Raw genomic sequence first — 22,380 nt, forward strand, 5'->3', positions numbered from 1 at the left:
CGTGATCTAATACTTTGTGGGGGACAATATAACTGCAACAGAACCCCCATTAAGTATTGAATAATATATCGTAAGTATATGCAACCAGGGCTTGGCAACTAGAAGGCCATCCAGCTGGCTTGAAATACTCCTTCACCTAAAAGTTGTAAATTATTAAAACAGGCATAACAAAGATTACTCATTAGAAGTCAGGCAGTCACATATTTTAAAAAAGAATAAAAATATTGTCCACATAAGTCCCTGAAGAGTTTTGTTAACAGATGCTTAAAAGTACCAGTAAAAACTCTTAACAATTAACAAATGCATTTGATAGAAACAATAAGGTTGAAGCAATATGATAATCTACACATTGAAGAATAGCTGCCTTCAGCAGAGAATGAAGCAAATTTGGAAGCAGATACCATTTAGAGACTAAATACAGGTAATTCAGTTATTTTTTTTTTCCCCTCAGAAATGGGGTTTCTTTTAGATAGAGAAATTCTATTATCTTTTAATACTACATCAAAGACAGGGTACGTACAGGAGAAGGATGCTGGACCCAACACGGGGAAACTTGAACCTGGGTTCTGCTACTTTCCAGTTGTGTGACTCAGAACAAACAGATTCACATCTCTGAGCCTCAGCTTCTTTATTCATAAAAATTGCAAACAGGACAATAACCAGCTGCCATCCAGCACTATTGGGAGGATTAAGCAACCAGGTAAGAGTAAACGGCAAAGTGTCTGGAAGACAAAAGTTTCTCAGTGAAAGCTTTTTGGATCTGAAGGATTTATCTAGTTTTAATACACACTTGCCTTGGATGTCCATTTTCTGATTTCAGTAATATGGTTCTTTCAAAAGTTTGTTGCAGCTCTCCGTTACAATTGCCTTCAGTGCCAAAAGCAGTTAGTTTCTTCCCTTTGTCAAAATGTATAATATCCATTTTTGTGGTCTTTGAAATGGGAAAATTATTGCCATTTTACAATTGAAACCAGAGGCGCAGAGGGATTAAGTGATTGGGTGAAGGGTATGAAACAGGTCAGAAGCTGAGATAAATCACCCAGATATTCTGCCCTGCCCTCCACTACACCCCACCTAACTCTGGACTCTGTGAGGCATTTCTCCAGGTTCTGAAAAGAAATTTCCTATGACTGCCACATCTCCCTTGAGTCAGCTCTCTCCCCAGCAGACAGGATGCCAATACCCATCAAAATGCTCTGCTGACAGCCTTGACACCTCAAAAATCAGGGGAAATGGGAGGCAGGTGAGTTCACAGGTCTCTCTTTTGAGCAACATTCTGAATCCATTCAGAAGTCACCGAAGTAAGAGAGTCTCATTCATGCCTCTCATTCCTGTCTGATTAGGAGGTTTTCAGATAGCATACAGGCTGGTTTGAACATGATGGAGCCCTACAGAGAGCAGCAACTGTCTCTTTTTTTCTCCTAGGAAATATGTGATTCTCTGTGAATTAAAAGCAGGGAGCCACTAGTAAAGTCACATATAAGTAGGTTACCTGAATCTTAAGTCGGCAAGTAATATATATTTTCCTTAATTCTAATAGAAGTTTTCTTAATTTGAATAATATAGAAGTTTTATACCAAATTTTAAAATTGAGTTAACGGTGCTATAGCTCTTCTCACAACCTTTCAAAAGTTCTGATCAAAACCTAAATATTTCTAAGCTGCTAATTCTGCTAGCGCAATCCGTAGGCTACATTCAATTAGATGGTTTTCCATCGGATTTTTTATAAACTTAAATCTCAGCTTATAGAGAAGACAAAACTCATAAAGTCATTTTAGGAATAAGAAACAGGCATAAAGAGAAATAACCTCACCCAGCTATATCCATGCGTGCAGCAGCAGATTGCTGGTGATATCTGTGGTTATTCTATAACATTCCATAGCAACTGAAATGAGCCATTACCACCTAGAATTAATTATATGGTTTCAGAATTTCGTTACTGAAGCCATAGCCCCATCTTGGGGCTCATTTGCTAGGCTGTAGCCACTCCAGAACAGGAACAAGAAAACAAATCCTGACATAAACCAATACAGACCACACAGCTGCTTAAGATGGATAAAAAGCTTAAAGATTGAGCTGGCATGTTTTTTCCTCTCTCCCACAAGGCACAAAAGTCTTCACAAGTTTAACTGGATCCTCATTTCAAAAAGGACATGATGGACAGCTTCTCAAAGCTGGGAACTGGCTTGGCAGTATATGTATATGAAACAGATGTATCTATATAGATAGATACAGAATATATAATAGATTATAGCATACAGTGTCATGAACTACATTCCTATTATGGGTTATCATATCATGGAATATGATTTTTAAAAGTCTGGAAAAGCAGTGTAGGAAGATATCCTAAATTCCTCTAATTAAGTAGCTCAGTTCAGTGGCTCAGTTGTGTCTGACTCTTTGCAACCCCATGGACTGCACCATGCCAGGCTTCCCTCATCCCTATCCATCACCAACTCCTGGAGCTTGCTCAAACTCATCTCCATCGAGTTGGTAATACCATCCAACCATCTCATCCTCTGTCGTCCTCTTCTCCTCCTGCCCTCAATCTTTCCCAGCATCAGGGTCTTTTCCAATGAGTCAGTTCTTTGCATCAGGTGGCCAAAATATTGGAGCGTCAGCATCAGTCCTTCCAATGAATATTAAGGATTGATTTCCTTTAGGATGGACTGGTTTGATCTCCTGGAAGTCCAAGGGACTCTCAAGAGTCTTCTCCAACACCACAGTTCAAAAGCATAAATTATTTGGTGCTCAGCTCTTTTTATGGTCCAACTCTCACATCTATACATGACTACTGGAAAAACCATAGCTTTGACTAGATGGACTTTTGTCGACAAAGTAACGTCTCTGCTTTTTAATATGCCATCTAGGTTTGTCATAGCTTTCCTTCCAATGAGCAAGTATCATTTAATTTCATGGCTGCAGTCACCATCTGCAGTGATTTTGGAGCTCAAGAAAATGAAATCTGTCACTGTTTCCATTGTTTCCCCATCTATTTGCCATGAAGTGATGGGACAGGATGCCATGATCTTAGTTTTTTGTTAATGTTTTAAACCAGCTTTGTCTACTCTCCTCTTTCACTTTCATCAAGAGGCTCTTTAGTTCCTCTTCACTTTCTGCCATAAGGGTGGTGTCATCTGCATATCTGAGGTTATTGCTATTTCTCCTGTCAATCTTGATTCCAGCTTGTGCTTCCAGTCCAGCATTTCTCATGATGTACTCTGCATATAAGTTAAATAAGCAGGGTGACAATATACAGCCAAATTAAGTAAGCTGCAGGCAAAATCATCAGTTACTGCACAGCGGTCACAACAGCAGAGGAAAGTGAGGCCACAGGGAAGGAAGTGGAGTGAGGAAGGAGGTGCCCTGAGGGTGATGCAACACACCCAGGGCACTGCAGTCCCTGGGACTCCTCTTAATTTGAGCTGAACACCCTCCTGGGAGGGAAGAGTTCACCCTTGGGGATCCCCAACTATTAAGCACCTAGGATTTCCTCTGTACTATCTCCATGAAGGGTGTCAGTGATGGCATCTGCAGCTCACTTGTCATGGGAAGACACCTCACTTGTACATTTCATATCATACACTATCTGAGCTTAGACTTCCCTTTAGGTATCAGATACAATCTCTGCCTTCCAGATGCCTGTGTCAGACTGAGTGGATAAACAAGTGAGCGCCCATTCAATAACAGCAATAAAATTATATTAGGCTGGACATGCGAAATTACCATGTTTGGAAATCAGAAGTGGTTGAACATCAGCCATTTGGTATGGTTTAACTTAATATAAATCACCAAAATGCAGTGAGGGGCCAAACAGCTTAGAGACTGGGCTGAGAACCTGGAGACTGAGGCAAATCGTTTCAAATACATTCCCTAACCCCATATTCCACCCACAACAACATGGGTGCTAAGTCGCTTCATTCGTGTCTGACTCTTTGCAACCCCATAGACTGTAGCCTGCCATGCTCCTCTGTCCATGGGGTTCTCCAGGCAAGAATACTGGAGTGCGTTGCCATGCCCTCCTCCAGGGGATCTTCCCGACCCAGGGATCAAACCTGAATCTCTTATGTCTCCTGCATTGGCAGGCAGCTTCTCTACCACAAGTGTCACCTAGTAAAGATGGGTGAAGATATCTAAACATTAGAAATCAATTTTTCATGATTTTCAAACCAAAATCCAACATTAAGTTTGTTCTAGAGTTTGGACTTCCTTTGCTTTCTACTATTTTCCTCAAAATAATCAAGTATAAAATTAGCCAGAGGGAAAGAAATTTTAACAAAAAGTTTCCAATATGGTGATTTTGAGGGGTTCAAAATAGTACCTACTAGTGTTTATTTTTAAACTCATCACTTTTCGACAAGACACAATATAGAAGAATTTATCGAGGCCTCCAGCTCATCTTCTTTTTCACGATAAACTTTCTATGTGATGAGAACGTGACTGCTTCTGAAGAACTTTCCTGCATTATCTTATTTAGGCTTCTAAAAATATCATGAGGTGAGAATTAGCATTCATACTTTACCGAAAAGGAAATGAATTGTTCTAGAAGTTTGCTTAGTGGGGAGGAAACCCAGTTCTGTTTTTCAACCTAACCTTTGGCTTCTGATAGCGACTCTGATTGGTTTCAGATTCTGACGTTCAAGCACCTAATTAAGCACGTACAAGATGCCAGGCCCTTGATTAGGGGATTTTCCTTGTGGTACTGTTCATCTTCTGGCAAACACTTGAGCAGGAAGTCAACCCTTTCTTTAAGTGTGCAAAAACTCAGGAGTCACGATATTCAGTTGTGTCAAAAGAATACAGCTCAGCTTTTAGAGAACATTCTCTGGAGAGATGCTCTTCTCCATGTAGGCTCCTTCAATTGTTCATATTAAAGAAGGAGAAACAAGAATGAGACCTGGACTGTGTCACTTAAGTGTCCTTGTGTAGCCTCAAGTTGAAGAAACATTTCTGGGATTTTTTTTTTAAACAAAGGACCCCAACCTCCTGGTTCCCTCTATGCTATGTGACTCAGATGAAGAAAAATTTCCTTGTCCACAAAAGCTAAGGACAATATAAAGTGGTGATATAGAGTTATTTGTTAATAAAAGTGCCTTTTGAAGAGGCTTTTCCAGGTGGACACTTCACCATCATCACAAATCTGTCTCACCACTGCTCTAAAGATACACCTAGGATGAGGCCTGCCAAACAGTAGGAGTTAATGGATGAATGGAAACAAGCAAAGGAATAGCTTACAGAGACATGGGGTAACCAAGGCCAGTCCCTCCAAGACTGAGGAATATCTCAAAGAACAAAGATGCCATAGCCTCTCCTCACACCTGAAAGAAGTTAGTTGGCTAATGCTAATTAGCAGAGGAATGCTGCGCTTATTATGCTCGAAAATTAAAGATCCTTGCTTTATGCTATGAACTGTGGTTGATAATATGGCCACTCTCTTATTCAAACTTAGGACCAGTTCTCAACTATTGTATGGATTTGGAAAAATGCTTCTCCAATCATCTACCATCCAATTCCTGAACAAATATCAAAAACTCCTGTGGAGGAACACAGGTCTAAAGACAGAATGACACGTGTGAATAATTATTGTTGTTGTTTAGTCGTTAAGTCATGTCTTTATGACCCCATGGTCCAAAGCTCCTCTGCCAGGCTCCTCTGTCCATGGGATTTCCCAGGCAAGCACACTGGAGTGGGCTGCCATTTCCTTCTCCAGGGGATCTTCCCCACCCAGGGCTCAAACTCATGGCTCTTATATCTCCTATCTCCTGCATCAGTAGGCAGGTTCTTTATCACTGAGCCAGCAGGGAACCCCTGTGAATGATTATAGCATTGCTCAAGTCTTTGGAAGAACTCCCATTCATAGGATGGTCTGAAGACCACAGGACTCATTTTGCAACCCTGCTAAATTTAGCTGGAAACAGTAAGTACTGGAGAAGAGTTGCCTGTCTTTGCAGCTCAACACACCACGTGGCTGCAGAGAGAGCTGAGGCTGCTGATAGATTTGTCCTGACACTAGTATTCTGGGAAAATCTTTCCTTCTGCAGGGCTCCAAATGTAGCTCAACAGACACTCACAGTTTTTACCACCACTGATTTTTAAAATTTATATTTTTTGCTTTTGTTTTTTAGAGTCCAAAGCTCTTCCTGTGTTCCCCTTCTGGAACAGGAAAACTATAGAACGCCGCTTAGTCAAGATGAAACTGGAACTATAAACTTAGTCCTCAGAATTAACAGGAAGGGTCAGCTTCAGACTAATAGCTGCCTCTATGGTTTGGATCTCTGTATAAGTGGCACACCTTTAAAGAAAATAGAAGCACAATTAATAGGGAAGAATTATACACATGACTCCTACCCCTACCCCAAAGTTTCCTTCCCCTCTGTAGGTATATATTATTAGGCAGTCCACTCTAATTTGGCAAAATGAAATACAAGATTCGTATTTTCCAGAAGCACTGGGATGTCTAAAGAAATTTAGAGTTTTCTGTAGATTGCAAATGAACCTTGAAGCACAGGTCTTTCTTTCAGTTAAGTATTATCATTAAGGATATGAGTTTTGTGAATAATATTGATCAAAGAATATTTAATTCATGTTTTTGTTATTTCAGGGATTGATTCCTGGGATGCTTGTTTTGTCAGGTGGTCCCATAATCTGTTCATTTGTTCACAACGCAATTGCAAGCTGGAGGACAAGAGCCCAACCACTGAAGCATGGCACATCCACTCCGGTTTCTCTGTCACTGACTGCCACTCAAAATCTGGATTAACTTAGGTATGACATGATATGATTTATGAAACATATTCCACTTTCTTCCTTCTCATGAAGTTCAAATATATTTTAGATTCTTCAAGCCAAAAATGGCTTTAAAGATAGTTAATAAAAATGTAAAAAAAATTCTGAGCCAAGTTATTCCATGTCACATAAACCTTTCCCCAATGTAGTCAGAGCTTAAAAGGTTCAATGCAATTTCTTAAATGTTACTCCCTTTACGTTTATGGATTGGCGGGGATGGATATTAGTCTGTGCCGATTTAATCAAGACAAAACTGGAAAAGGGCAATGGATTTAGTTCCCTCTCTCACCACAATTTATGATAAAGACGAAACACATAGCTATATCCTCAGTCATAAATCCATTTTACTCACAAAGTGCTGAAAAGTTAGAATTTTCCAATCATTTCTGGTTTTAAAGTAATATATGTACATGTGGATGGTGAGAAATCTGTTGAGATAAAGCAAAGGGGTATGTTCTTGGACCTCTGTGTTTAGGTTCAAGAGTCTTTTCTCTTGGATGATTCCTTGGGCTACAAGTAAAATCAACTTGTTTTACTTTTACTCCAGTCGTAGGTTAAAATATTAAAGAGTGTGTATCTTATTGCTGCTGTGACATTCTGCCCCCTTCCCTTGCTGAACTGCCTCAGAATCAGTCAGTGTTTCCCCAAGGACACAGGAAGACCTGAGGGAAACAAAAAACCCAACTGAGTGTCTAAATAAAAAAATTTTAAATCCAAAGCACAGAAAGTCAAAGCAGTTTTTGTTTTACTAACCATTCTGGGGACAGAAAAGGCTTTTGAGTTTCAAAACTTTGGTTTAATTTGAAGGACAAATTCTATGAGGTTTACACCATAAACAGCAGCGTAGGGAAGAATGTATGATTTCAGAGTTAGTGTTTCATCCCCAAAGGAGATCAATACAATGGAATTGACGGTGGTGGCAAGGCATGTTTGAGGGAGGTGTCTGGGGAGAGAAGAACAATTCAGCAAATTATTGGTGTGGGTCAGGGAAAGAAAGAGGCCCACCCTCCGACCACTCCATTATGGGGTCAAATCCTAGTTGAGTGAGGGGGCATCTCTAAGCACAAATCTCCATTTTGCATCCTGAGTTGAGGGTTAGTGTAACCAAGAATGGAGGCGTGGAAGAGCATGCAAACACTAACAGAAGGCTCATGAATGGATAGAAACCCCTCCCTATTCCTTCCAAAGTCAGACATATGTGTTATTATACTTTAATAAAGTCAGTATATGTGCTAATATACTTTAATAGCACATAAAAAAAGACCAAGAAATAGGACAGCACAAAGAAGCCAACAGAAAGCTCTCTTTCAAAAAGAAGATGATGCTCTTCAAAGCCAAAGGCTGTACAAAGATTAAGAAATGAGAACCTCCTTCACATTCAGAACAAGTAGGCTCTGGATGGCTTTACCTAGAAGGATTTCCATGAAGTAGCTGGAGTAGAATTTTAATCACAGTGGGTTCGGGAGTGTGAAGAAAGGGAAGCAATGGACCCAATAAATGTAGGCAATCTTTTTAAGAAGTTTGGCTATAAAGGGGGGAGAAAAGGATGAGAAGAGATAAAAGAGTATGTGGCAAAGATAAAGGTTTTGTCCTATTTTTTTTTTAAGATGGGACTGGCTGAAGTCCCTCGACACTCTGATAAGAAGGATCCCCTAGACATGCAAATCTGGAAGATACAGGAAATAGAGGAAATTGTGCACATGTGGAGGAAAGAGAAGAGGAACACCTCTTCTCTTCTAAGCGGAGGAAAGGTAGGATGTATGAATATAAATGGTCAGTTTTAATTAGTATATATTAGAATACATGAGGATAAAAGGATCATTGGTCTGCTGAACTCTTTATGATTTGTGCTGACTGTGGTGAGGAAGATGACCAACACCACAGAGACTAGTTACTCCACCTGTGAAGGGATGAGAGAAGACGGAAAGGAGTAAGCAGATGGGGGTGAATTCGTGTGAAGCTGGGGAGAACAGGGGAAGAGAATAAACTGACAGCTGCAGGGCCAGACTGTGCGGGGAAAGAGTGGTGCAAACCATTGTTAGAAAATCCAGCCCTGTGTTCCGAGATTAGTTCTCCTCTTCATCTTGGTGAACTCCTTAAGAAGCTTTCAGTAAAGCCCTTCATTGTCTTCCAAGGCTTTCTGGGTCATGTCGCACTTTCACCATGTTCAACTGTCCTCAAAGCAATTTACTCCAGCTTATGTAGGTAGTAAGATCTGCTGGTGGGAAATTAAGATCTTGCATAGTAAGAGGTGAGACTGTGCTGAATGCGAGGTAGGGAAGTGGTTTTGTCAAAGACCGGGAGAAAGTAGAGACGTTTTCACATGAGTGTTGGGGAGAATGGCCGGAGTGTATTAGGGAAACTGAAGAATCACTGAGCTATACTGAGGGGTCCAGTTGAGACTGGAGGTCAAAACTTTACCACAGCAACCATCTGGATAGTGGTTTTTCTCTGAAAGTGCTTAGCAGTACGGTTGGAAGCAGGAGAAAGCACTCAACTGGATTAAGCATTGGTATCCCGCTGTGTAGGTGTTAAGATTTTAACTTCCCAGTACTAGAAAGGTTCATGTCTAAGTATCCAATACTATAATGCATGACAAATAGGAATTGCTCACTAGATCTTTATTGACTGGATGAACAGGAAAACTGAAAATACTGGTAAGAAGGTGTTGAAATAACAGGCCATGGTGTCCACAATTGATAGGGAAGGCAGTGGAGACAAGAGGGGGCTAAAAGGGGAAAAGTCAAGGGGATCAAAGGTTCCTCGGAGATTTCTCAGGTCTACCAGTCACATGAGCAGTACCACCACTCAAGGAACTTTGAGTCTTAAAGCACCCCAGCAGCTGATCCAGGAAGCTATTAGGCCCAGTATTGACCTTTAGTTCTCACCAAGAGCAACAAGCACCTCCTTATATACTATCATCCCTCAGTATCCATGAGGGATTGGTTCCAGGACACTCCCAACCTTCTGCAGATTCCAAAATGGGCATATGCTTTAAATGCCTTATATAAAACGGTGAAGTAGAGTCAGCCTTCCAAATCTGCAGATAAGGAACCTGTATTGGAGGGCTACACATATTCTTTACAGTGTTCAAAACTCCCTTAATACAGTAGAAACTAACGCAACACTGTAAAGCAACCATATGCCAATAAAAGCTAATTTAAAAAGAAAATAATTTCCCTGCATGTAATATCTTTCTCATTCACTCTTTAAACCTGCTATTCCTCTTTGTTTATGAACTTTTGCCCTAGCTACCATAGGTTTCTTTCTCCTTTATCTCTCACCCTCACTCACTTTCCATTTTCTATTGGTGAAAATAATCCTGGCCATAGCAGATATCATTAAAGATGAAATTCAGGATGTCTGCAATGAAGACAAGGAAATCCTTACATTTCAAAACTAAAGAAGTCAAAGTCTCTTACAGTCAGTGAAAATGGATACATTTAAAAATAGTCACAGCCCATACCTTCTTATAATCAAACTGCATTTTGGCAAGTACTTGCATTCAACACATTTTCCATTCTTAGAGTATTGGTTATATTTTAATTATTAACATAAGTCTTTCTCCTATTAATATTTTATTGCAAATGTTCACAATTTCTACAGTAGGATGAGTTGGGTAGACTTTTGAAAAGTAGTCCAAAGATGTTTACAGTAGTGTTCGGATGAAGGATTTGAAAAGGAACTTTTGGACTACAACCTATTTGCTGGGGTTTGGCATAGTCTTGATTTCTGCTTGAACTTCCTGAAAAATCACAATAAGTTATTTCAGGAAAAACAGTTGCCAAACTTTCTGACAAGTCACAATGAATGGTTAAATTCTAAAAGATCAACCAGCCATCTTTTGGCTCCCATCTCCTCTTTAAAACCAAGCTATTTTGAGAATTTCCATTCCTCATGCTCTTTTTCTTCCCAGCCCTGACACTATTTGTATCCCCTCAGTGGCATTTTTGTTTTTTAACTCAGGAAAACTTAAATAAGTTCCAAGATTGCAGAAGAGCCTTATTATTTGATGATTGTGGGTCTTGTCTGGGAAAAACTCCAAACATAGATTTGCCATTTTAAGCAATTCCTTTGAATTCTCACTCTATTATCAGCAATAGTTCAGTATTATTGGTTTATTATTGATTTTTTCCCTTCCATTTACATAAGTTAACGAGGCACTCCAATTTTCTCTTCTCTCTTATGTTTTCTTAGTTTTTAAGTCCCTGAAGGACTACATTGTTTTAGCTTTTTGAGTTTTGGAGGACACACACATGCGATACCTTGCCATTATCACAAACCCGTAATCTTTTCCCCTTCAGCACCATAACTATTTCTTCTTTATAATCTTCCTTCTTTCTCTTTACCCTACTTTAATATAATCAGCTGCCACATTCTGTCAATTTTCCCTTTAAAATCTATTTCAGGTTCACCTTTTTCTCTGACTTCCCACTGGCACTATCCTGTCACAGGCCATCGAAGGTTCTTTGACACTCTCCCAGCCGGCTTTCCTGCACCCTCCTCCCCTCTCCACACCCACCCCCAGGCCCCACCACACACTCAGTCCACATGGCCCATTATCCTGCTTAAAATATCCTGGGAGGACAGGAAACCATCTCCTATGCATTTGGACACACCTCTTAATTCTCACAGTCCAGCATGTTAAATGTGACTTTCCCCATGTCATAAATGAGGAAGCTGACTCGCCCAAAGGTTAGGCAGCTTGTCCCAAATCACCCAACTTGTAAGTGTTCCAGTCACTGGCCCTTAAATTTGAAGAGGGAAGAGTTGTCTGTGTTGTAACAGAAAAATAAAACATTAACAGAACGGAGATTTGATATTTACTCTCTTTATAGTCAAAGAATTAGACATATGTACAATTATTACCATATCAAGGGCAATGACTGTCAAGAGACGGGGTTTACACCAGACACATAGAAATCAGAGAGGCTGCTCTCAAAGAATTTATAATCTAATTGGTCAGTGTATGCCTCTAGTACATGCTGGATATACAGCACATGCTAAATAAATATTGTTCAAGCCAAGACCAAGGAATGGAAAGAGTTTGTTAGTCTCTTTCTGGCTTGTCATAAGATGCTTCTTAATATAAAGGGCTCTGACACTTCCTCCTAACCCAGTCCCAAAGAATATCAGAACAATACACTGTTGGGAAAAAAAAGAAGTGGAGATTACTGGGCTGCCTTCCAGCCACAGACCTATTTATTTTTCCCTAACAACAAGATAACTATTGCTGGATATTATTATGGGATTTTTCCATATATCATTTAGTTGGGACAGTGATGACCCACTGCAGCCTTTTAAAGTGCTCTGGTCTTCTGCCAGCTTACCTCACTCTACCATTTTATCTTTGGTTTTTATTTTTATGATTATTCAAACTTCCCATTGCCTCACCAATTCCTCATTTGACCACTGCTGCTGTGGACTACACACCTCGACAAAGACCCCTTGGAAAGGGTCTTTTTCACTTGCGGTGGGCTCCTTAGAAGCAAGTTCTTGCTACGTTCAACATTTTGGCAAACAAGGACAAGTTCAAGGAAATTGGAGGCCGAACTCGACAGAGCACTGGGTGCAGCTGCTGGCCCAGCTGTGCAACGATTCTCAACTGGTCCATTACCTCCAAAACTCAACTATTCAGCACAGCCTTCCCTAGTCCAGCACTCCTGTTGGTCTAATATATTTGGCAACAGCCATTATTTCAGAAATGAATGCTCGTGTGTATTTATAGCAAATCGCGTGCCTGCTCTATCAACAATTAAAGAGATTAGGATTCAGCAGACATATTCCTCTAATTAGGACAAGATGGAAGATACAGCATACAGAATGCTGCCGTTTGGTCAAGGTTTATTCCTTCTTAACAAGACTGCCATGTTGTCTCTCATCACTCAAACAGCCCCTCACTCCTAGGGCCACCCCATTCCCTGCATGACATTCACTGTGTCTGTCCCACAGAATTTTCAGGCAGGGGATTCTGTTTGCAGCTGACATTTCCAGTTTCCCCTTCCTCCCTCCCTCAAACCACACTGGAGGCTTGAATGGACTGTTTCAAGGCTAGTTTTGAAAATAACGTGGACAGCACCATGTGGCCACTAAGTTCACTCAGTTACACCCTTTCCCTGGAGCTTTGGTGGATGCTATAAGCTCACACTTATGTGGTCTCTCCTCTGAACAAAAGCCTGAACTCAGTGTCTGGGCCATAAATTCCATCTTGCCTCCCTCTTGCCCATGCATTATTCAAGCAATCTTCTCGGTGAAGCCGGCATGAGAATTTCCCTGAGTAACAATCAGTGAGTGCCTTCCGCGCTGTTCTAACGGGAAATGTAGGCTATCTGAGAGAGTTCCACCCATTCACAGTCTTGATAATGAAATATGATAATCTAATTTGGTAAAAATAAACTGTGAAATCAGAGATTTGAAGCAAAAACTTTAAAGATGCAATTCAGACAAGCAATCAGTGCTTATTCAGTTTCTGTACTATCTCAGCTTTCTCCCTGTGCAGATGCTTAAGTGATGCTAAATTAAATAATTGACAAATTTTTTAAACTGCTGGAAATTACCATCTGTACTTAATTTTGGAATATAAAAAGGTCCATAGAAAACACCCTTTATGATTATTTTGTCTAATAACAGATATGAAACAATACAAACATCCCAGTCATAAAAATATAATGCGTTTCAAGCAGTCTGGTTTACATATTCAAACAGTTTTTCAAAACAAAAGACCACAGGAGGAGTGAAAAGCTGGGTTACCAATCCGTCTTTTCAAATGAATGGCACAAGAACTAAGTTTTCAGTTTAAAATCTATCCCTCTAGCCCTCACCTCCCCACAAAACCAAAACCCAAACCCCAAAAACTCACCCACAGGCTTCCTATAGACAGTAATGATCACATCACTTTTTCACATTTCTCTTCTGGATAAACCCTGGGCTAAACTGTTCTCTGTTAAGAACTTTATTAGGTTGGTATTCCATTTATACAAAATGAAGTCTAGGACTGTAAATAAACATGCTTGAGGCTTCCATGAAAACAGAGAAAGAGAAACAAGCTCCCTGCGTGGGAACACACTGGCAAATACGTGGATAAAACGAGCTGAAACTTACACCAGACTCTCCTCCCAGGTCCAGCTCAGCAGGAGCCCCTAAAGGTACATTCTAGAGTTTTTTAATCCATGTTCTGCTCCTCTCACTGAGGGGACCACTCAGGCACATGGTCAAGTTGCAATCAGCGTCTCGCTCAGTGATGTATGAGAGCTGGGCTGATTTATCTCGTCTTTCTGCAGCATATTAGCACTAATGTTCCTGCGTCTGCATCCTACCTTTCTTTAGCCGTAGCCCGGGCTTTATCATTGGTAATCTAAATTAAAGAGCCAGTGAACAGAAAAGGGTTGTTGTCCCCCACCCCTCCCTGTTTTCCATGAAACAACTGCCAGGCAGTCATTCCCAGACAAGGATTGCACTGTTTATTCTATGGAGCCTCCTCTTCAGTATCCCATTGAGACTGGAAGACAATTGCGAAAGGAGAGGACCAGCGAGACTGTCTTAGTTCAGAGGTTTACTTATGACTTACTCTCTAAAGCGGGGCAGATGGCCTCAGGAATTACTAGAGAAAGCTGTCATTTGCTGGGTTTTCCATCTAGAATACAGAATTGACACTATTTACAACAACAGAGTAACTTGATCCTCCACTTACTGCCCAGGGTGCAGCACACCTTTCCGTGACTTTTTTCCCCCTGAGAAATCTCTTCCTTTCCCCACTGATGTTTATTTTATACATGCTTCAATGTTCAATTTAATGTGGAATAGGAGTGCTATGATTTAGCAAGTTGAACACAAGAAGCATGAAGTCCTATAAAAAATGGAAGGGAAAAAAATCAAACAAATTATTAACCTTGTTATAACTTTCTATCAACAAACTAGCTGAAGCAGGAATACAATGCTCTATTTAATTCAGGAGTTGTCAGTTCCTGTAAGATACATTTAAAATTTTCTCCAGCTCCACAAATGTTTGGGAAGAGGAAACATATCAATAAATTTTCATAGGAAAGTTTTTGATCTCTTAAAAATGTTGCCATCTCAGCAGTACCTCAATGCTTTTAACTCAGGTTTCCAACAATTACTGGAATACTACTAGGTTTGTTTTCTCATTTGAAGCAACAAAACTTCTTGAACAGCTGTTAGGCAGCAGCATTTGTGGGTAACTATAGCAAGTTTCATCTTTATTTTTGTGTATTTTGTTAAAACATTGTTTTAATAATTTTAAACAGGTATACTGCATTTTTAACTTTGCTTTTGAAAATTAATAAACTATGACACAGACATATAATATAGACTTGCCACTTTTCATGGATTTAGAATATTAAATTCTCTAGTTCCTTGATATTTGCATTGCTTCGATTTTTCATTATTAAAACTATGTCTCTTGTCAGAAACTCAAAATACTCACATTCCGGGCCCTTGTGTCCCCTCCAACCCCTTCAAAAAAAAACTGAATCTTGAACTCTCTGCTTCCCAGCTCTTCTCAGAGTTGCAGTCAAGACAGTACATTCAGGAGGATTCCTTGAAGACTATCCAGAGTACCAATTCTAGATTGTATCGCTGGGTTAAATTTTTCACATTTATATGAATTTCTACACTGCAGAACTTGTTTATATTGAACTGCCCCACAAACATCCAGGGTAATTATTTAAAATTTTAAATTTGGGCTTGTCACTCAGTTGTGTAAAACTCTGCATAGCTTCCCGTTATTCTTAGGATGAAAGCCAAAGTCTTTATCATGGCCTTCAAGGACTCAGTTTTATTTCACTCGGAAGATAAGCCCACCTTCCCAGAACTGACTGGCTGGGATTCAGAACCATCAGTCAATCAAGTATTGAACCCCTGCTCTTTACTGGCCAGTCAGCTCTGAGCATGGTATCTGAGCACCAGTACAGGATGCTGAGAGAATTCCAAAAGCAAATATATAGACCTTTTCTTTTAGTTTGAAAGTAACATACATGAATAAGATCTTATTCATTCACATGTCAGCTTATAAACTATGACAAAGCAAGTCAGACTCAAACCTGCAAAGTGAAGATAAAATCAAGAGTAAAAGCAATAAGATGAAATTAAACATTGGATGAATGTTAACTGAAACTGGCAGGCTAGAGGAGAAACGGGGAAACAGTTAAAAAGAAGAAACTCCAAATAAGTATTGCTCAAGCTTGGTATTCTTATGCTTCCAAGGTCTGTGGCTCACATGAGCTAAATTAGACTTACATTTTTTAAAATCAATTATTCCATGACTGTGCTTATGGGATTCTTCCTAAACAATTTCTAGATTTTCATTACATTACTGTTGATATTACTCTCCTTCAAAAGTTCTCTTTATTTTCGTCATGAAAACAACTGTAAACTTCATCAGTTTCTAAATAAGATGGCCAAGGAGCCCAACAACACAGCACCATGAAAATATGGGCTTTTTCATAACCTGAAGATCTACTTTGCAGTTAACCAAGAGCAACATGGTCCTTTCATGCAACTTGTATGTAAGTTCATACATAAAATAATGTGAAGTCCCAAAGACATATGAAGCATCCATTAACGAAACCTTGACATAGTCCAGTGTGTTAGGAATTGACACCACAAGGCCCCACGCATCCCACAATATGTCCTATTCTTGCCACTGTTCAAATAATTTATACTATTAAAACCTCCCCGTGGAAGAAATTCTAAGACTTGAAACCAAACTACTGTGTTCAACTCACAGCTCTGCCATTTACCAGCTGTATGATCTTAGGTAAGATGCTTAAACTTATTGTAGCATGGGTGTGTTAAATTTATCTGTAAAGTGGGATAATGAGAGTTCTGCTTCTGGTCATAAATGTAACACCCCAGTTTATAACAGTTATAAACTCCAAATAAAATATTAAAAACAACAACTATTTGAAGGCACTGGAGAGTAACCATGAGCAGGTAGAAACTCATGGGAAGTTGACACTTGGAAGAACAGTTCTCCATAAATTACCCATTTTTAAAAACTGCTTTACAACTAAGGGCGGGCCCAGTTGGTCAGTTCTGCAGGGTGGCTATATCTCAGGTAGGAACTTGCCATCTTACTGGCTAGGGAATCAGAGGATAGAGTTCAGAGAGAAGACAGAAGCTGACAAAATGAAGGAGGAAATACAGAGAGAAAAGGAAGCTCCAAATTCAATATACAAAATCTGATAAAATTTACAGCTGATGCCAATACTATATATATGTGGAACAGATTTCAAGCAGCCCAGCTAAGGTGAAAAGAACTAACCAGATTCTGCTGCTGTCTGTCACAGGGAAGACATATTTGGAATTTTGAATTCAAGTTCCATCAAGTTCCATTAATTTTAATTAATACTCTTGATGGGTGTATAACCAAATTCAGAAGCTCTATAACATTCCACTCATAATGGCCACAGGACATTCCAAAATTACTAGTTATGCAAAGAATCAGAAAAATGTAACTCATCCTCAAAAGAAATGGTAATTCATAGAGACCAACTCTGAGATGATGAAGATATTGGAATTAGCAGAGTTTAAATCTGTTATAACCGTGCTAAAGGATATTTTAAAATTCACAGCAGAGAAAAGCAAAGTATAAAAAAAGAGAACCAATTGGAAATTTGATAACTAAAAGATACAATATCTGAAAAAATTTCACTGGCTAGACCTAACAGAGGAAAGTAATAAGTATCAGTGAACTTGAAGACAGAAAAATATAGAGTATCCAATCTGAAGTGAAAAAAAAAACTTTAAAAATGAACAAAACCTCATGTTCTACCTGAAATTTCAGAAAAATTAGAGAGGAAAGAATGAGCAAGAAAAAATTTTTGAAGAAATTATCTGATTTTGCCAAAATTCAGTTTAAAATACAACACAAGTTTGCAAATTCAAAAATTCTTGTAATCTGCAAATAGAATAACTAAAAAACAAAACAAAGTAAAAAATCATGCCAAGGGACATCATATTCACACTGCTAAAATTCAAAGATAAAGAGGAAATCTTGAAAGCAACCCGGGAAAAATGGCATGAACAGGAGAAAACAATACTAATTTTTCATCACAAGTAATGGAAGCTAGAAGATAACATAGTGAAACCTTTAAAGTACCAATGGGAAAAAACTGTCAAGCTAGAAGTCTATATTGGGCAAAAAAATTCTTAGACAACGAAGGCTTCCATTGTTTGCAGATAACACAATTGTTTCTAGTCATGTCTGATTGTTTGTGACCCTTTGTAGCCCATCAGGCTCCTCTGTCCATGGGATTTCCCAGGCAAGAATACTGGAGTGGGTTGCCATTTCCTCCTCAGGGGATTGTCCCGACCCAGGATTCTTCCTGACCCAGGGATCGAACCCAAGTCTCCTGCATCTCCTGCACTGCAGGCAGACTCTTTACCTGCTGAGCCACCAGGGAAGCCCTCATAGAAAAATCATTAAGAAATCTAAAATTGGTGAATAGTACCTATCTCATATAGTTGTTATAAGAATCAGATGAATTTAAATTTTAAATTCAGAACTGTGCTTGACACCTATATATGCATTAAAAAATTTTTATTTATTTATTTATTTTTTATTTTTTAAATTTTAATATCTTTAATTCTTACATGCACATCTAAATATAAAATCTGGGAGTGTTACATATTAGCTTATTGACAACGAGTACAGATTTATTTGTCAGAATAGCTAAAAGAGAGGCTACTTTAAGGAATAAGATTATCTTTGGTTGGTGGCCCAGGTTATGAAAATGTTAGTCACTCAGTCGTGTCCAACTGTTTGCGACCTCATGGACTGTAGCCCACCAGGCTACTCGTCCATAGAATTCTCCAGGCAAGAACACTGGAGTGGGGTGCCATTTCCTTCTCCAAGGTTACGGAAGGGTTCAGGGCAAATAAAACTTGGGAGGCCTAGAGAATGATCAGTCCTGGCATTCCTAAAATAGGAAGATGAAGTTTGTTATGGAGGTCAGACTGTTTGTTACAGTTTGTTACAGAGAGTTACAGTTTGTTACCGTCTACAGAGTTACAATTTTATATGTGATCTATTACATGTATAAAATTATATAAACTAATCCAGTTGTGCCTAATGAGCAAATAACTTGCTGCGACCTATGTAAGTACTCTCCTGGCAGAATATCCATGAAAGCCTTGAAGTGAAAAAAAGGCAGTTTGTATAATAGTATATTTTACACTATAACTTAATTTTCAATGCAAAAAAGATATGCAAATATGATAACTGCATTGCAATGTACATAGAAAGTTTTCTGGAAATACCCAAATAAAAGTGTTAATTAGTAGTAGAGAGCCCTAGATAGTGGGAGCAGGATGGACTTTAATTTTTTACTTAATATCTTTGGCATAGTTTGAATTTTTTAAAATATTGATATTTTTACTTTGCAATTAAAAAAATAAATCCCTTACAGAAGCAAAAAATGCATCAACACTTAAAAGTCACAAGGCTTACAGTACTTGTTTCCTAAGTCAAGTAAGATGAAAAGGACACTTCCTTTGTGTTCTTTAAACAAAGGTAGTTTTATTTTAGACATCAAGAGCATATTCCAGATGTTTTTGCCCCTAAAATCCCTCCCAGCATCCCATGAATTAAAAACTCCGGTAAGGTCAAAGTTTCAGTCTGTCTTCACAGGGAGGCTCATTAGAATAGAGAGCACAGAGACAATGAAGGTCCTGATGCCCCTGGGAGCCCACTTCACCCTAATTCACGCTTTCTGACTTCTGAACCAATCCAGGAGCTGGTTTCCCCTACTCCTTTCCCTGCATGCGTGGAGATCATGGAGACGAATCCAGATCAGAGACAACCCATCACCTCAAGAGGTACAGCATTTTAAGTAGAATGACCTTAGAAAATGTTTAATTCATCGACAGACAGCCAACCACTCTCCAGGTCGGGGAAGCAGAAGTCTACAGACATAACTTGCTCAAGGTCGCAGGGTTACTAAGTGAGCACAGCAGGTCTCTTGAGCCCCAGGGTAGCACCCTTTTTATGATCTTGGAGAAAGGGTCTAAAAGGTCCTATTGGTGCTGGACCAGGGGCTATGCCTTCATAAACAGAGTATATACTAGGATGCAGGTTTGACCAGGAGCAGAAGACAGTCATCTTCCTGCCTTTATCACAGACCTTCAAACTGGACTGCAAGCACCAAAAGGTGACTCTGTTATTCATTTACTCTCATTACTAGTGTTCCATAAGATGCATATACACTTTCTCTACAAATAATCCATTAGTACAGAAGAGGGAAGGTTTCCTATTTGAGATGTGCTTTCTGGCCACATCATTCAGAGATGCTTTTAGTATATAACTAACACTAATGAAGGTCTCTTGTTAGAATGTTTTCCACATTTTGGTCAGGCAATAGGAAACCTGGAGAAATAATAAATTAATGCAATGTGTACTGCTATGATCTATCATATTGGGTTTTTTTTCCCTCTATAGTGGGAGTTATAAATCAGTTTCTAAAGTTTAAGAGGTAAACCAATGAGTAGGTTCTGGAATTACTTAGAATCAATAAATCTAAGACTGATTTAACCAAATTGCCTTGCAAACCTGTCCAGAACCACAAAGGTATCCCTCATTCCTCTCCACTAAAAGAAAAAGAAAAACTCCCAAAGAACAGTCATGAGAGCATTCACGGCTTTTACACACATAAAAATCCGTATGTAAGATCTAAAATAATGGATAGGCTCTAAGAAATCTTTCTTGCTGTTTATCAAGACAAGTTCTCTAAAACCTCTCCTAGAGGTGGTTATTTATTAACATTGATTTCTGGCTACAATAGTCACAGAATAATAAAACTGTTGCCTGGATTCAACATCACATTTTTCCACTAATAGCAGAGAAGCTTTCCAACAAATTATTGTAAGTTCCTCAAATACATTAGAAATATGATTCCTTTATGTGTACCCTCACGTGTGCAGGAATATATCTTGGGATTAAGGAGATGAATACCTATGTGCATTGTAAGAAGCTAAACGAGGATACATAAGTAGCAGCCCCTGGCTAGACATGAATGCTACTCACATTGATTATATTGCCACCTGCCCCCCTCCCAGACACTTCATTACTAATGATTTTCCAACACAAAAGCTTTTAAAAACTTTGATCTTTTGTGAAAATTCAGTAGGATAATAAAAACCTCCCAGCTGAACAAACAGACTAGGGCAGAAAGATCATCTCCTTAGCATTTGCCACAGAAAGTATCATCTGCCCTGACTCCACCCTGGTGTTTCATTAAAGTGATGTCGTTCAAAATATGCAAATGACAGTAATAATTTGAGCAAACAAATGAATTAGGTGAGCCTCTATAGGCAATTTACTTGGGGTAATTAAGAATGCTAAGTCAAACAAATTATTATTTTAAATGGCAAGTAAGCTTTAATTAAACTTGATTTCTATACTAAAATGAAACTACTAACCCAACAGAAGGCATCCTGTGTGAATTAAAAGGCAAAGTGCCAAGCAGAGAAAAAAATTAATGTACGCTTTGCTTTTTGATTCACCAGATTAGGACCAGGTATAACTGTATTCTCACTGGAACGATCTCACAGAGAAGTATTTCTGTGCATGAATTTAGTATTGATATAATGCATTTGGGGTGCCTCAAGCACTAATATATTTTAAATGGTAAGGATGCTAAGCAAAATTAGAACCAACACAAACCTAAGGTAATTTCTCTCCAACTAGCATCTCAAATTTTTTCTACCATTAAGAAAGGGAAACCAGCAGACTGTAGCCCACACGGATTAAGAGTCCTTCCTAGGGGTTAGGGGAACATGGTGACCCATAGGAGAGCCTCCACAGCTGTGCTAGCCACCAACCAAACATACATGTGTGTGATGGAGCAAACCAATGGGCCCCCATCGATAAACATGGAAATAAAGGTGCCCAGAGAGGGAGGAAAATCCCCAGAACCATCCTGAGATGGACAAGGCTAAAGCATGATCCTATTAAAGTAGACTACACTTGTGTATTTACTCCTACAGAACAATATAATAATTACAGACTATTTTGAAAGCTTCAAGTCTTCTCTGAGACTAGACGTAAGTACGTCACTTCTCTTTAATGCTTTGTCCCAGTACCTGTAATGGGACTCTGACTAGACCCCAGCCACCAGCACTGGCAAGCAGAAAAGCCCTCGCAGAACCACCTGTTTTCTTCTCCACATGGAGCACCTCTCCTGGCTTAGCCTCCTGGGTCTTCACTCTTCAGCCCAGTGCTCCTCAGGAACACACAAGCTGAGTCCCGTCGTCTCCGCTCCTGGCTTTCTGGTCAGGCCGGGTGGCCCAGGACAAGCGTCAAGGAAGAAGCTACGAGTGGGAGTGGGTGGTGGCCGGACACAGCAGGGAGGGGCCTGGAGAAGTCATTCTAAGTCACTGCCTCTGGCACCTGGATCCAGCCACCTGCCACACAGGACCATTTTCACACGGTCTCACTAAAGAGTCTGCCCTCAGGGGGACCCTAGGTATACTACTCTAATACTCATGACCATGGGAAGGAGGAGGTGTCAAGCCTGTGTTCCAAGGAGCGGAGAGAACTCCAGACTACTCCACTTTCTCTTCTGGACTTGTGCCTTC

At 39.5% G+C, this 22,380-nt stretch overlaps 1 protein-coding gene across 8 annotated transcripts in view; it reads right to left on the reverse strand.

Moving 5' to 3' along the window:
• The window catches only part of RAPGEF4 (Rap guanine nucleotide exchange factor 4), a 328,969-nt gene that overhangs the window by 183,556 nt on the left and 123,033 nt on the right, over nucleotides 1–22,380 (reverse strand). Inside the window, exon 1 of one of the 8 annotated variants that reach the window (XM_069577206.1) lies at nucleotides 13,646–13,731. The exons of 6 other annotated variants lie outside the window; for them this stretch is intronic. The gene's annotated coding sequence lies outside the window, so the exon portion shown is untranslated. Of the gene's footprint in view, nucleotides 1–13,645; nucleotides 13,732–22,380 lie in introns of those variants that run through there. One more of the 8 variants, XM_069577200.1, reaches the window with a different exon arrangement.

This window comes from Ovis canadensis, chromosome 2, assembly GCF_042477335.2.
Source record: "Ovis canadensis isolate MfBH-ARS-UI-01 breed Bighorn chromosome 2, ARS-UI_OviCan_v2, whole genome shotgun sequence".
NCBI lineage: Eukaryota > Metazoa > Chordata > Mammalia > Artiodactyla > Bovidae > Ovis > Ovis canadensis.